The 16,007-nt window shown below is 37.0% G+C and overlaps 1 long non-coding RNA gene across 1 annotated transcript in view; it reads right to left on the minus strand.

The window, feature by feature from the left end:
- Positions 1-15,583, minus strand: part of LOC111535403 — a 58,650-nt gene extending 43,067 nt beyond the window's left edge. Inside the window, exons 1-3 of the long non-coding RNA XR_002729433.1 lie at positions 15,573-15,583; positions 10,173-10,178; positions 2,117-2,228 (exon numbers count right to left, since the gene is read on the minus strand). This is a non-coding gene — a long non-coding RNA (uncharacterized LOC111535403). The remainder of the gene's footprint in view (positions 1-2,116; positions 2,229-10,172; positions 10,179-15,572) is intronic.
- Between the last annotated feature and the right edge of the window lie 424 nt (positions 15,584-16,007).

Genomic DNA, 16,007 nt, shown 5'->3' on the forward strand with positions numbered 1-16,007 from the left:
TATAGTACCTGCAAGTAAGGCTTTTGTATTCCTCTTCCAATTGGTACTCTCTATTCATTTAAGTGTTTCTTGTCAGCTTCTGCCCAGGGAAAACCTCCTAACAAAAATACACATTTCCTTGCCTATATGTCACAAGTCAGCTGTTCCTTTAAAGGACATACCTATGATCTTGAACAATGGGTTCAAAATATATTATAAACCAGTATAATATTCTAGTTTTTTTTTTTTTTTTTCCGAGACAGAGTCTTTCTTTGTCACCCAGGCTAGAGTGCAGTGGCTCGATTTTGGCTCACTGCAACCTCTGACTCCCAGGTTCAGGCGATTCTCTTGTCTGAACCTCCCGAGCAGGCGGGATTACAGGTGTGTGCCACCACGCCCAGCTAATTGGTATTTTTAGTAGAGACAGGGTTTCACCATGTTGGCCAGGCTGGTCTCGAACTCCTGACCGCAAGTGATCCGCCTGCCTCTGCCTCCTAAAGTGCTAGGATTACAGGCATGAGTCATCATGCCAGGCCCTATTTTTTTAAATTTTTAATTTTGTTGTTGTTGTTTGAGGGAAATACTGAAACTACAAATAAATTAGCAATCATTGTCACCAACTCATTTGATGAAAACCATTTATTCTAATTGTAACTGATAACCTGGCCTTTGTGCCCTAGATCAGATGATCTATTGTGTTTTCCCATGTTTTTGAGTGCTGCTTAGTTTTTCTTTTTCTTTCTTTTTTTTTTTTTTTTTTTTGTTTGTTTCCCATGGCTCCACCTGTGATCCTACAAATAGCATACTGATAACAGAAGGCAAACAGGTAGAGTGGTAGAGAAAGAAGGTTGGGAGCAGAGAAAAATGCAACAGTGTCTTTTCTGTCTTTCACTTATTTATTTACCAATTACCGCTGAAACTGTGGTGGAAGCCATAAGGACAAAGTCCAAGAAGGTACCACCTGTATCTCTGAGGCACTTGGCAGTTGAGAGATAACAGTAATCAGACCATAACCGTGATGACCAGTACTTCAATGGAGGATGTTCAGATGCTCCAGAAGCATTTAGGTAGGAGTGACTAACTGGGCTGGGAGAGCTGGAGAGGCTTCACAGAGGAGGTGATATTAGACTGAATCATGAATGTAAAAAAGAGTCTGGATGAAAGACATTCCAGACAAGGGGAATTATTATCTCAGTGATTAAAATCTGTGTCAGAGAAAGATTAGGCCATAGAAAGATATACAGCGCTAAGGGATTCAGAAGACAGAAATGTTACATTTCATAAAGAGATAAAGAGAGACACTTCAAGGAAGAAGTAATATTTTAAATGACATTTTAGAAGGGATAGATGGAGCTAAAGAGGGTCCTTCAGATGGAGGAAATAGTATGAACAATGACATGGAGGTAAGAAAGTTCAATGTGGGACTTAGGGAACATGAAAGAGTCATGTATGCTTACAGTATAGGTTGGATGTAGTTAAGATGAGAAGAGTCAGGTGGGGTCAGATGGAGAGAGTTCCAGATGCTGATGTGAGGGCTCTGTACCTAGTACTACTATTTGGTAGGAGTCACCAACCCTTTATTTGGGAAACGATAGTCCATTCAGTTTAATTCCTCCAGTATTTTTGGAGACCTTCCTTGCTCTGAAACAGGTACTGTGATAGATTCTAGGGACACAAAATGAATCAGACATGATTCCTGACCTTTTGAATCTTTCATCAAAATATTTATCCATGTTTCTGTCTAAGTCAATGTCCATGTCTATGTTCACGTCCATGTCCATGTCTAAGTCAATGTTTATGTCAATTTCTATGCCTATGTCTATATCTGCATCTGTCTGCATCTGTATCTAGATTTTTAGACAGAGATTAATTGGACTGTGGTGTGCAGGATGTGTGGAAGCAGGGCAAGAGGGGCGGGAGAGGTGAATGGCCCGCAGCCATCCACATGGAAAGGGCTCAACCAGTCCAGATGGGAGGGCCTGAACAGGGGCAGTACAGCAGGAAGAGCACTGTCTTTGGAGTCTAAGGAATTTGAGCTTGAATCCAGGCTCTATCACAAACTCTTCTTGAGAGTTTATTCAAGTAATTTCCTCAGCCTGATTCTCTTCATCTGTAAAACAGGGAAAATAACACTTACCTTTGAAGGTGGATGAGAAGATTTAAGGTGATGTATTAAGCACTTCGCACATGGTCGGCATCAGCAATTGGCAGTGATGAAAGAGGCTGCAATGCCTTTGATTTGCCACTCCCTGTTCAGAAAGAAGTCAACACTTTTACCCTAGTGAAAGAGGCAGGTTTGGTGGCTCCAGGTAGGGAATGATGACTATGGCTTTAAGCCTGCCCTTTGACCTCTACATCTGTTTCCTAGGTAAGGAGCACAAATATTCCTTGCTTGGCTGGCAGAGCCAAGCTCACCTTGGGAGGTCCTTTCGTGGACTGTTCTTCCCATCCCACCAATGAACCCACTGACTCAGCCACTGAGAGGTCTGGCAGGAAGCACGGCTGCAGCTGTGACCAGGCCAGGTTGCTCCATCTCCAGCAAACATTTAGAGTGGCTCAGTGCCTGCTGCTCCTGCCTTGACACAGAGGAAGCTGAGAGCCAGGCCAGTGAGTGGCAGCCAAGAGGATGCTGCCAGCATGGCAGCCAGGAGCTACAAAGGCCCTGAGCACTAGACGGTTTTGCCATCACTGTGGGGAGTGTCCCCAGCTGTCAGTGCCACCGCTGGGGATGCAGCTTCTCCCAGGAGCTAACCTGAGCATGCAGGACTGTTGCCCGGGGCCCTCGCTCTCCCTGGCTGATGCGAGGTTGCTTCCAGGGGCAACAGCACTGTGGTGAACAAGGAGGAAGCCAGGATACAGTGAGGAAATGTGGAAGAGCATTTCCAAAGGCTGTTTCGGTTGGGGATTCTTGTTTGTCCAAGACTGTGATTTATCTCCAGGGTACTTAGAATTTGTTAGCAGCAGGGTGCTAGTAGCGGTTTAACAACCGGGTCTGAGAACGGAGTCAGGGAGGGAAGGGGAAAACGAGTGTTCTGATTTGTAGTTTTTGATGATTTCTATGGAGTAAAAATTTCCACCACAGAAGATGTCAAGGTACCAACATGGTACCACTGAAGTAAAGTTGAAGAAGATATGGGAAGTGTCGCATCATTATGAAGTATTTCCACTATAGATAGACAGTAGATACAAATAACCTCACAACTGTTGATAACAGTGAAAGACAGTAAAATGATTAGGATGTGAGGATTTTGAGTATTTATTGTCTGTGCCTTTAATATAATTTATTTAATTTTAAGTTTATATACTTTAACATTTAACAATGGGCTAACTTGACAACAGCCTCTCAAAATTCCTCATCAATCACTTGTTGAAGGCAGTGCAGAGTGTCTTTGTTTTTACCTTCTCTGGAAAATAAACCTCCAGTCTTTGCTTCATTTGCAAGGGAAAATTGCCTGGCTGACTGGTGGGTGGTAAGAAAGCTGGTGGGGGGGTGTCTTTTCTTTTAATTTATTGAGGTGGCATTCACATGACATAAAATTAACTCCTTTGAAGTAACCAACTCACTGACATTCAGCACATTCACAGTGTTATGCAAACACCAACTCTATCTAGTTTTAAAACATTTCTATCACTCCAATACAAAACCCATGAGTTAGTTTGCTAGGACTGCTATTAAAAAGTGCCAGACACTCAGTGGATTACATAACAAAAAATCATTTTTTTCACAGTTCTGGAGGCTGGAAGTTTAAGATCAAAGTGTCAGCAGGCTTCATGTCTGCTGAGGGCCATGAGGGAGTGATCTGCCCCAGGCCTCTCTCCTTGGCCTGTCAATCGCTGTCTTTTCCCTGTGTTTTCACGTGGTCCTCCCTTTGTATGTGTCTGTGTCCAAATTTCCTCTTCTTATAAGGGTATCTGTCATATTGGAGTAGGGCCCACTATAATGACCACATTTCAACTTATCTACCTCTGTAAAGACCCTGTCTCCAAATAGAGTTACCTTCCTAAGTACTATGGGTTACAACTTTAACATATCATTTTTTCGTTTGCAGGAGGTATTACAATTCAGCTGATAACAACTCCCTAACCACTAAGCAGTCTCCCTCTATACCCCCTTATTCTCAGTCCCCGGCAGCCAATAGTCTGAGTTTTGTCTCTATGGATTTACCTATTCTGGATATTTCATAAAAAGAAATCATATAACACATGACCTTTGTATCTCGCTTCTATCACTTCAAAACATTTCCATTTTCATGTGGTTCACAGAATCATTAGTTTTGTGTACTGTGGTTTAAAAAAAAATGAGGAGCAGGTAAAGGGCTACCAACAGCAATTGCTTCCAAGTTAAGGAATTCTCTTAAAGACCACAAAACTGACCAGCATTTGGCAGATAATTTTGCCTCCTACTTACAAGAATAGAGACAAGAAGACTGATCAAGAGACCACTGGAATAGTTGATGCAAGACAGTTCTAAGGCATAGACTTAGGGAAAGGGCAAAAGGGATCAAGAGGAAAAGGTTTCATCAAAGTGATTAGAAAATGCAAACCACTTTCAAATGCTTAAACATTACATATTTTAAAAGTATATGAAAGCTTAAAGAAAATAAAAACCACCTATGATAGCACAACTCAGTTATACATACTGTAAATATTTTGATATATCTACTATTTTTAGCAAAAAATAACATATACACAGGAAACTGTAAAAGTGACAGAATTTTAGAAACTTAAACACCCAATTATCTACCTCACAGGTCACAAAGTGTATCCTAAAAGCCTTCCTCATGCCCTCTACTACCAAAGATAATAATTACTTGTTTTAGCCCTTTCTTTTTTTTTCCTTTTTTGAGACAGGGTCTTGCTCTGTCACCCAGGCAGGAGTGCAGTGGCACGATCTTGGCTCACTGCAATATCTGCCTTCCAGGTTCAAGTGATTCTCCTGCCTCAGGCTCCCAAGTAGCTGGAATTACAGGCGCCCACCACCATGCCTGGAAAATTTTGGTATTTTTAGTAGTGATGGGTTTCATCATGTTGGCCAGGCTGGTCTCAAACTCCTGACCTCAGGTTATCTGTTTGCCTCAGCCTCCCAAAATGCTAGGATTGTAAGTGTAAGCCACCATGTCTGACTAGTTTTAGCCTATTTTTGCACCAGAGAGAAAGAAAATAAAATTACACTTTTATTTTTGGCTTATTTTCCTCACATTTTGTGAAATGGATCCATGTAGTTGTGTGAAGTAGTTGCTCTTTCATTTTCCTACTATTCTATGATATGAATATGTGACAAATAACTAAACTGATTTTATTATTGGTGAGTATTTGGGTTATGTCCAAATTTTAGATATTGTAACAATGTTGCTATGTTCTTGTCTTTTGTGCTCATATGTATACCACATATTTGCACATATGTATCTGGTGGGGTATGTCCTCCCAAGATTTCTTCTTGCGTTAAATATGATCTGGGAATGGAACTGCTGGTCATCAAGAACACATTCAGAGTTAGGAGATGCCCCATCAAAGAATCATCCACAAGAGTTATACTACTGTACACTCTTATAGACAGCATGTGAGGGTTCCTGTTCCTCCATGTCTTCATCAACACTTGATAATGTCAGTTAATTTAACTTCACCATACTGGTGGGTGTTGTTTGGTGGTATGTAATTGTGCTTTAGTTTGCATTTTCCTTATAATTTATGATGATAAGTTTTTTACATGTTTACTCAACATTTTAATATTTTCTTTTGGGAGGAACCCATGCATTGGGTTCTCTATTATATTTCTGGACTTTCTATTCTGTTCCATTGGTCTATATGTCTGTTTCTATGCCAGTACCATGCTGTTTTGTTTACTGTAGGTTTGTAAGTTCGTAATATACTTTAAAATAAAGAAGTGTGATGTCTCCAACTTTGTTCTTTCTGATGATTACTTTGGGTATTTGGGGTATTTTGTGGTTCCATATGAATTTTGGGAATGTTATTTTTTCTTTCTATAAAGATTGACATTGGGATTTTGATAGGGATGGCACTGAATCAGTAAATCACTTACGGTAGTATGGACATTTTAAGAATATTACTTTCTTCCAATCTATGGCCATGGGAAATCTTTCCATTTATATATGTCTTTAATTTTCTTCCTCAATGCTTTATAATCTTCAGTGTCTTTAATTTCCTTTATCAGTGCTTTATAATTTTCTTTTTCATCTCCTTGGTTAAGTTTATTTCTAAGTATTTTATTCTTTTTGTTGCTATTGTGAATGAAATTGTTTTCTTCTTTTTTGGATAGTTTATTGTTTGGGTATAGAAATGCAACTGACTTTGTGTGTTGAAATAGTATCTTGCAAATCTACTGAATTCATTTATTTGTTTGAACAATTATTGAGTCTTTAGGGTTTCTACATATATGATCATGTCATTTGCAAAGAGATAATTTTACTTCTTATTCAATTAGATGCCTTTTATTATTTTTTCTTTTCTAATTACTCTGGCTAAGACTTCTAGCACTATGTTGAGTAGAGGTCTTGAGAGTGAGCAAATTTGCCTTGTGCCATATGTTAGAGGGAAAGCTGTCAGTTTTTCCACAGTTGATTATAATATTAGCCATGGGCATTTTATGTATGGCTATCATTGCATTGAGGAAAGTTCTTTTTGTACTTATTTTGTTGAAGCTTTAATTATGAATGGATGCTGAACTTTGTCAAATACTCTTCCTGTACCTATTGAAATAATCTTGTAATTTTTTTCCTTTTGTTTTGTCAGTGTGGTATAATATACTGATTTACATATATTGAACTGTCCTTGCATCCCAGGGATGAATTTCACTGGTCATGGTGTATAATCCTTTTAGTGTGCAGCTTAATTCACTTTGCTAGTATTTTATTGAGAATTTTTGCATATATTTTCATCAGGGATATTGGCCTGTAGTTTTCTTTTCTTAATTGTGTTCTTGTCTGACTCTGGTATCAATCAGGTGATACTAGCCTCATAAAACACATTTGGAAGTGTTTCCTCTTCTTTTATTGTTTAGAAGAGTTCTTAGCTAGTTTTTATTGATGGCTTCTTTTTGTTACTGTTTAGTAAAAGTTTGTTACTCTGAATGACTCCCTCATCATATCATAATCTTATAAATATTTATCTTTACCAATTCTGTAGTATGTCTTTTAATTAACAGGTGTTATAATTTTTTTCTATTATAGAAAAATATTTCTATAATATTGGACTATAATATATGACCACATTTCAACTTATCTACCTCTGTAAAGACCCTGTCTCCAAATAGAGTTACCTTCCTAAGTACTATGGGTTACAACTTTAACATATCATTTTTTCGTTTGCAGGAGGTATTACAATTCAGCTGATAACAACTCCCTAACCACTAAGCAGTCTCCCTCTATACCCCCTTACTCTCAGTCCCCGGCAGCCAATAGTCCGATTTGTCAATTACCGCTGAAACTGTGGTGGAAGCCATAAGGACAAAGTCCAAGAAGGTACCACCTGTATCTCTGAGGCACTTGGCAGTTGAGAGATAACAGTAATCAGACCATTATAGTTTATATTATAGTTTACTGTGTGACTATGCCATATTAACTTATTCATTTTAAACTTGATTGACATATATTTTCCTATTTTGTGACTATAAATTATGAATACAGCTGTTACAAACATTGTTGTACATGATTTTGGTGCACATGTAAGCACATTGCTCTCGAGTATATACCCAGAAATGACAATGCTGAGTCACAGGACATGCATATAATCCAGCTTTAGTAGATACTGTCAATTTTCCAAATTATCAGTTTATTTTCCTATTTGTAGTGTATGGATGTTTCAGTTCCACATTCTTGCTAATATTTGGTGCTACCACCTTTTAAAAACAATTTAGCCACTCTTGTGGTTGCATTCTGACATCTCATTGTAATTTTAATTTGCATTCCCCAGATGACAAATCATTTTACATACTTTTCACATATTTACTAGTCACTTAGATATCATTGTTCTTAAGAGCTTGTTCCAATTTCTGACCATTTTTATGTAACTGTATGTGTTCTCCCTTATTTGTAGAATATTAAAAATGTCTATTCTGGAATATGATAATCAAAGTCATTCAATTTGTATTTCATTTATTTACTTATGAAGGACTTTTTTTCTAGGCATAGAATTGTGGTAGGCAGTTAATTTTCCTTCAGCTCTTACAGAAAGTTATTCCATTGCCTTTATGGCTCCCATTGTTTTGGTGGGAATTTAGTTATAAATCTTATGTTTGTTCATTCGAAGTTAATGTTGTTCTTTTCTCTTAAAAATCTTAAAAATGTATTTTGTATTTGTTCTTAGTTTTATGCTGATAGGCTGAAGTGTGTGTGTGTGTGTGTTTTAAATCTTGCTATTCTTAGTGCTTCTTGAATGTGTGGTTTAATTCCTTTAGTCGGTTTTGAAAAATGTATTGACATTATCTTTTTGCTTCTATTTGATTCTTTTTCTATTCTCCTTCTGATAATTAATTTTAAAATATATTCAATATTTTTATCATATCCCATTTATCCCTTAGGCTATTTTATGTGTTTTCCATTTCTTTTGCTCTTTATAATTCTCTTGAATATTTTCTAATCATCCATTTTCTAATTTATTAATCCTTTTGATTTTGTCCAATTTTTATTTTTTTTAATTTCATGTATTTTATTTATTTATTTTGAGATGGATTTTTGCTCTTGTTGCCCAGGCTGGAGTGCAATGACGCAATTTCAGCTTACCACAACCTCCGCCTCCTGGGTTCAAGTTATTCTCCTGCCTCAGCCTCCTGAGTAACTGGGATTAAGGCATGCGCCACCATTCCCAGCTGATTTTGTATTTTTAGTAGAGATGGGGTATCTCCATGTTGGTTAGGTTGGTCTCGAACTCCCGACCTCAGGTAATCCGCCTGCCTCAGCCTCCCAAAACGTTGGGATTACAGGTGTGAGCCACCGTGCCTGGTCTAGTCAACTTTTAAATCAAGTTCTTAGTTTTCATGACCACATTATTTTTAGTTCTGGAATTGCTATTGAATTAATTTTTTATAGATTCAGTATTTTTGGTGAAATTCTCCATCTTGTCATCAATTTTCTTGAGTTATTAATTAGAGTTTCATGTCTGCTAAGTACAGTGAATTGACGGTGCATATCTCTCATCTATTTTTTTTTGGTCCTGTTCTTTGATATAGCTGACATTTAAAAAATTGAATTCCAGGCCGGGCACAGTGGCTCATGCCTGTAATTCCATATATATGCACCATATATATATATATTCTTTTAATAATCTATTTTGGGCCAGGTGCAGTGGCTCACGCCCATAATCCCAGCACTTTGGGAGGCTGAGGGCAGGCAGATCATGAGGTCAGGAGTTCAAGACCAGCTTGATCAACAAGGTGAAGCCCTGTGTCTCCTAAAAATACAAAAATTAACCAGGCGTGGTGGTGCACACCTGTAATCCCAGTTACTCAGGAGGCTGAGGCAGGAGAGTCGCTTGAATTTGGGAGGCGGAGGTTGCAGTGAACTGAGATCACACCACTGCACTCCAGCCTGGGTGACAGAGTGAGACTCTGTCTCGGGAAAAAAAAAAAAAAGAAAATTAAAAAAATAATAATCTATTTTGTTAACAATTTCTAATTTATTAGCTGGCATATTTGCCATTTTATTGCATAGATGTCTTTTATATTTTGGATTATAATCCCTACCTGTTTCCAATTTAATTTCCTTGTATATCCTATATTTTATTATTTTTTCAAGAAATAGCTTTCAGATGGATTTATCAATATATTATTGTTTTTAATTAATTTTATATTTATCTATATTTATTTCTTCTTCATATTTTGCCAGGATCCTGATTTCCTATTTCAAGCTTCTAGAACGAAATAATTAGCTCATTTATTTCCATTCTCTTGTGCAATGATAAAAGCTTAAACAGTCTTTTTTTATTGACACACAATAATTTTACGTATTTATGGGGCATATGTGATATTTTGATACATTCATACAATGTGCACTGATTAAATCAGAGTAACTGGGATATTTATCACTTCAAACATTGATCATTTGTGTTGAGAACATTCCATATCTTCTCTTCTGGCTATTTTGAAATATACAATATATTATTGATAACTATAGTCCCCATACTGTACTATTGAACACTAGAACTTACTTATTTCTAACCGTATTTTTGCAACTATTAACCAGTCTCTCTCTATCTCCCCTCTCCCCCATACTTCCCAGCCTCTGGTAAGCACCATTCTAATTTCTACTTCCTTGAGATAAACTTTTTTAGCTCCCATATAGGAGATAGTACATCCCATTTTTGTCTTTTTGTGCCTGGCTTATTTCGCTTAAATAATGACCTCCAATTCCATTCATGTTGCTGCAAATGACAGGATTAAGTTCTTTCTCATGGCTGAAGAAAATTCGATTGTGAACTTTTCTTCTTGTCACAACTTTTGACTGGATCCTGTGAACTAGTATATGTACTGGTTTTATTTTGGCTATTTAAAAATAAAGTTTAAAAAGTTTTTCTTTTATATTAAAAATTATTTACAATAACATTGTTACTATTCCAAGTGACTGGGCTATTAATATTCCTCATTATTGATTATCAGTTTTATTGCATTCGTAAGATAGAATTGGTTTGTAAAATCTTAAAATATATTAAGTTCTTCTTGGGAGCTTATAATTAACATTTAAAACTGTTTCATAAACCTGTGAGAAGGGTTGCATTTTCTACTTGTAGACTTACATTTCAATATGTGGCTATAAGAAGAACTTTAATCCCATAAATTAGATATTCTATCTCCCATTTAAAAAGGTACGTTTATTCTTTAATCTTTAACAATTCTTGCTTTATATTTTAAGACTTTTTGTTACCAAATTCATAAGATTCATAGCTATTATATCTTTATCGTCATTTATGCACTTTGTCAAAATATGTTTTCCATCTTTTTAATAAGTTTTGCTTTGATTTCTAGAACATTCTATTCCAGCATTTTTTTACCTGTATTTTCTGATATTTGACTGCCCATCCTTTAAGTTTTAGTCTATCAAAAACACTTTTCTTTCTGAATATCCAATGCTTATAATTGGAATTAGTTTTTTTGCCCATGTTGGAGAGTTTTTGCTCTTGACATATAACTGAATTATCCCATTTACAGTTATAATTAGATTTTATTTTACCGTGCTTCCATTATTTTGATTTATATTTTACATTTTAAAAATAGTTTTTCTATATTATGCATATATGTAGATATCTTTTCATTATTTAATAATTCAGAAATTTTTGAGCACATATGTATTAGACAGGGTCCTCCAGAGAAGCAGAACCAATAGAATATATATAAATATAGGGAGATTTATTATAATTGGTTCATGAGATTATGGAGACCAAGATGTTCCATGATATGACATTGGCAAGCTGAGGACCTAGTAAAGCCAGTGGTGTGATTCAGTTGAGTCCAGAGGCCTGAGAACCAGGGAAGTCCATTGTTTAAGTTCTAGTCTGAAGCTACGAGACTGAGAAAAGGGGATTGGGGTGCTGGTATAAGTCCCAGAGTCCAAAGGCCTGGGAACCAGGGGCTCTGATATCCTGGGGCAAGAGAAGATGGATGATCCAGCTCAAAAAGAGACAGAATTTGCATTTCCTCAGCCTTTCTGTCCTACTCTATTCCTCAATAGATTGGATGATGCCCATGCACAGTGGGGAGGGTGGATCGTCTTACCCAGTCTATGAATTCAAATCTCTTCTGGTAAGCACCCTCACAGAAACACTCGAAATAGTTTTACCAGCTACTAGGCATCCTTTAGCCCAGTCAAGTTGACTCATAAAATTAAGTATCATAATGTCCTTTATTCTATCAGTGCATGTGCCCCTGAGGATATACAGCAATGTGACTTGGATGTGCAATTGTGCCTTGGATGTGCCATGCCACATGATAAATAAGGTACATGCTCTTGAATTATCATATATATGTTATATATATAAAATATATAATATTAACATATTATATATGATATAATATTAAGCATCTATATCTTATATACAAGCATATACAGAAACATACTTCTGAAAATAAACCCTCCAAAATAGCCAAAATGTATGTTAATGCAATGAGAGGAGTGCCGTCTACCAATATGTATATATATAGGGATACATATATATAGTCAGTCCTCATCATTCACAGATTCTGTATTTGCAAATTTCTCTACTCACTAAAATTTATTTGTAACCTTATAATTAATGCCCAACAGTGTTTCATAATCATTCAAAGATGAATGGCAAAAAATTTGAGTCACTGAACTTGCACGTTCTCAAGTGAGATCAAGCAAAGCAATGTTCTGCCTTCTTGTTTCAGCGATCATAATGTAAATGTGTCCTTTTGGGGGTACATTTCATGGTACATTCTTCATTTTTCTTGTGTTTTTGTTTTTGTTTTGTTTTTGTATACAAGCATATATGTGTGCTTGTATATAAGATATATATTATATCCACATATAACATATATATGTCCATATATAATTCATTAATATTTAACTCAAAGCCAATAAGCACTGTATCATGCCTGGACAAAGCCAATCTAACACCCATGTTTCTCTGTAAGGCACACCACAACCTTCTTGCACACAGAAACACTAGACAGCACTTTAGCATAATGCTTAGGGGCCATTTTAAACAGGGAAATCACCAACAAAAACAAAAACACAAGAAAAATGAAGAATGTACCATGAAATGTACCCCAAAAAAGACACGTTTACATTATGATCGCTGAAACAAGAAGGCAGAGAGCATTGCTTTGCTTGATCTCACTTGAAAACGTGCAAGTCCAGCGACTCAAATTTTTTGCCATTCATCTGTGGATGATTGTGAAACACTGTTGGGCATCAATTACAAGGTTACAAATAAATTTTAGTGAGTAATTTGGAAACACAGAATCTGTGAATGATGAGGATTGACTATATATATGTATGTATCTATCTATCTATCTGTCTGTCTATCTATCTATCTATCTATCCATCTATCTATCTATCTATATAGGTAGACAGCACTCCTCTCATTGCATTAACATCCATTTTGGCTATTTTGGAGGGTTTATTTTCAGAAGTATGTTTCTTCTGTTACTCCTCCCGGTTTTTTTACGCGGCAGTATTTTCTATGTTAATGTTCTTTCTCTTCATACTGTACCTTCATCCAGTAATCAGCTCACTTGGGTTTGTGTCCTTCTCTTCCCTTAGATACATGTTTACTTTTCTCTGCTATTAGGAGTCCTTGACATGGATGGGCTGTGCTGACCCCAGGAAAAATGACTTGTCCTTGGTTCCCTTTCTGCCTTTGTGTGGTGAGTACAGCCCTTCTTTATACCTTTAACTAGTAGGCAAGTTGATGAGCACAATTCCCAGTCTACTTCTCATTTATTAGCAGTTTTTCACTTTTTGCAACAGATCACAAACTCTATAGACTTTAACGCTCATTTGAGAGGAAGCGTTCACTGGTCCATCTAAATATTGAAAAAAATGCAGGCAATGTAATAAGAATACATTTATTCAATTTAAAGTGCAATTCTTTATTTGAGATAATTTTTCCATGCTTTTGTTAAATTCTTAACAATTTGTTGTTACTTTTAAAATTACGTTTACTTGTAAAATAAAATAAATGACAACCCATTGCTGAGTCCTAAACTTTAATTTGAAATTGTATTGATGTATAAAATTAGGAAGTCTAGATATAATGCACTCTGTTCTAGGAGTGTAATATCATTCCCTTTGCTCAACCACCTTTCTCCTTGTAAAGAAAAATAGATATAATAACAATATTTATGTAACACTTATATGCGGGGGCCTGCCTAAGCACTTGACATATATGACTTCTTTTAATTCTCACAATAACTCTGCAAGGTAAGTACTATTATTTCTCTCCCCATTTTACTGATGGAAAATCAGAGAGAGAGCTTCAAGGTCACCTAATTAGTAGCAGATTCAGGATTCTGGCACAGGCAGTCTGGTTCCTGGGCCTACCCTCCTAAATACCACACCGAGTTCCTTATTTATCAGCATTGCACTTAGACTGCAGTTCTCACTTTCATCATTGTGCTCTTCTTTTTCCCACTCCAGCCCTAAAATTTATTTAGTTGCCTTTCCAAGCAGGTAGTGTTGCTGTCATTCCTACTGATCTTTCCATTCTTGCCCTGTTTCCAAACCATTCCTGTCTTCCCTGAAGAAATAGAGAAGGTCAGAATAGGAAGATAGATGAACACGGGGAAAGGAATACAATGTTGCCTGATTCTAAATACAGTATAGAGCAGAGAGAGCCCCCTGTCCGTTTCCTGTTTTCTTGAGATCCTGAGTATCTCATTCTAACACTATAGAGAAGACACAAAGTATCATTCTATTTATTTTTAGGTCTGCTTTTTGCAAAAAGCAGTATTGATCTGAGCCACGCACTTAAGTTTGGATATGTTTTACTTAGTCCATCTCATATGTCTTACAGGGCCAATAAATTTCATGATTTGAAACATTATTTCTCATTTTTATCTTTTAAGGCTGTTTGGTTGTGTGTTTGCTTTTTATTGTCTTTATGAGCATGTTGGTGAAAGCTGTATTAGTCAGCATCTTAAATTCCAAGCAGGTACTCCTTAATTTTGTTTCCTCTCTTGGCTTCAGTAAAGTTTTTCTAAAAATAAGCACTTCTTCTGAACCTTGAGTGATGTTTTTCCTCCTTTTATTTTGCAGCAACTTTTCACTGTTTCCATTTTGGTTCTATCTCTGTTCAGTGAAGTCAAAAGAGGATACATTTTATACAAGACTGATGTTTTCTCATAAACAGAATGAGTGGATCATTCCTGATTTTCTCTCATCTATTTTTTCCCTTCATTGTTTGGCTGTTAGATGCCTCCTTTCAGATCCTAAGCTAGGTTAGCAATTTTGCCCGTTTTCTGCTGTGGCGCCCTGAAGAGGGAGGGATCCTCTCCTACCTTCATCTGTGTTGGATGTTCCTGCCATGCTGAGAACTCAGTGTCTATCTCCAGCTTTCTCTGTCTTGGTCACTGCAAGCGCACATGTGCCCTTCCTGCCTCCTGTCTTCTGCTGTTGCCCATGCATCATGGAAAAGCCTCACTGACCGTTTTTGGTAGCACCTCTGCAAACTGCTTTTGGAATGTTGTCAATCTGCAACTGTGGATGGAATTCTCAGTGCATTATTTCCTCTCTGTAGCTCTGCCTGCCTGTGCCTGCAGTTCTCCTTCCCTCAGACAAGACAACTGCCAGGATTTCCTATGTCTGATAACTTCCCTCCCTCCAGTCCAGCTCTATTCTTTCTCTGAGAAAGTCCTCAAAGTTTGAGGAATGTGACGAACAAATTTCCTGAGCTCTCAATGCCAGTGCAGAATTGGTATTTTTATATCCCTTTGCTTATTTTGGTGGGGATCAGAAGGGGCCTGGAAGAGAATTGTACTCAAGTTACTATCTTCCATCAAAGTCTTTTAACTGATGGTTAGTATTTTTCAGGCATTGTGCCAGCTGCTTTCACTTATGTGGTCTCATTGAATCCACCAAACATCCCTTTAAGATATCTCATTGTCATCCCTGTTTAACAGGCACGTAAACTGAGGTTCAAAACGGCATATTAATTTGCTTAAGTTGCTACAGCTGGTTAGAGGATGCATGCAGGAATTAGAACCCCATCTCCCCAGTAAAATGTGCTGCTTTACTACCAACCTGCCTTGTTCCCAGCTAATTACTAGGTTTGTAGGAGTTCAAGTCCAGCCTTTGATGGCACTTGGCTCACTTTCTTACTTTAATTGACCCAATGTCACACAGCAAGAGTGTGAGTTTCAGTTTCAGATTCAGTAAAATGTAAATAATAACATAATTGGTTTTAGAATTAAGAACAAAAGTTCTCTGAAAAGGAATTTGGAGGAAAGATACATTTTTTTTTTTTTTTTTTGAGATGGAGTCTCGCTCTGTCACCCAGGCTGGAGTGCAGTGGTGTGATCTCGGCTCACTGCAAGCTCCACCTCCCGGGTTCATGCCATT

Source organism: Piliocolobus tephrosceles, chromosome 14, assembly GCF_002776525.5.
Source record: "Piliocolobus tephrosceles isolate RC106 chromosome 14, ASM277652v3, whole genome shotgun sequence".
In the NCBI taxonomy this organism is placed as follows: Eukaryota; Metazoa; Chordata; class Mammalia; order Primates; family Cercopithecidae; genus Piliocolobus; species Piliocolobus tephrosceles.